This window comes from Penaeus monodon, chromosome 29 (assembly GCF_015228065.2).
Source record: "Penaeus monodon isolate SGIC_2016 chromosome 29, NSTDA_Pmon_1, whole genome shotgun sequence".
NCBI lineage: Eukaryota > Metazoa > Arthropoda > Malacostraca > Decapoda > Penaeidae > Penaeus > Penaeus monodon.
In genome coordinates this window covers 26,029,336-26,030,323 of record NC_051414.1, presented here as the reverse complement: position 1 = coordinate 26,030,323, position 988 = coordinate 26,029,336, and the positions used below count along the sequence as shown (strand labels likewise).

At 33.5% G+C, this 988-nt stretch overlaps 1 protein-coding gene across 1 annotated transcript in view; it reads right to left on the bottom strand.

The window, feature by feature from the left end:
• LOC119591793 (nicotinamide phosphoribosyltransferase-like) overlaps nucleotides 1–988 on the bottom strand; it is a 19,567-nt gene that overhangs the window by 16,048 nt on the left and 2,531 nt on the right. The gene's annotated exons all lie outside the window — the stretch shown is intronic.

The window sequence follows — 988 nt, the reverse complement described above, 5'->3', positions numbered from 1 at the left end:
AGGGAGAGAGATTTATAGGGAACACTGGCATTATTTTTGTTTCGAAAGATACCCATTCAAAATGTAAACAAATGGTCACTGATTTTCTAAATATCTCTCAGAATTAATGGATTACAATCGAGTTACATATCATTATGTTTTACTATAAAAAAGAATGATTGTACCATATTTTTTTTCCAACGCTTTTTAGTTTGCATTACAAAGATCTGATTCGATGGACGCCATTCCCAAACTGTTGAAGCGTTACTAAAACGATGATCTCAAGTAAGTAATTTCGGCTTTTCTCTTTATCTTGTCACGGGTTCTGGGACTGTAAAAAATCCCCAAGAACAGCTGATCTGGAAATGCAGCTGTTACAAGCTAGATATTCATACATCTGATTAGGGTTGAAACTCTGATGGTATAATTGGCCTTAATACTTCCAATAGGTCAAAAAGTATTTATCCATCTATACAAGCCAGAAATTATCTTTTTTTTGTGTGTGTGTATGTGAATGCAAAGTGTCGTCTAATGTGAGCAAAGTTGCAGGTCCTAATTATCTGAATATATTTGGGTAAATTAAGTAACCCTGTCTGACCATAGGTTGACAATATAATTTACAATATATTGTATGTGTATGACTGCAATACCCAAATTCAATAACACAGACAAGTTAAGATATAATAAAATGCAGGAGTATAGTAGGAGTATGCTTATATGCTTGACTTTTTTCCGATGAATAATTGTTTCCACAATTATATATAATCAGTAAATTGTTTGATCTAAAGAAAACGAAACATAAGTAGTATTAAAAAGTAGTATTAAACACCCTACCAAGAAGAAATTCTCTGTCGTTGTTATCTGCAAAATGTGCAATGCGGTTTTAAGCGTATAATACATGTTGCATTATATTGCTTTATGTAGTAAAGAAGATTAGAGTCACATGGGGCGCGGTCATCTTGGGAGAGAAGCCCGATTGTGAGCAATTGGTTCAATTAAAGCCGTGTCT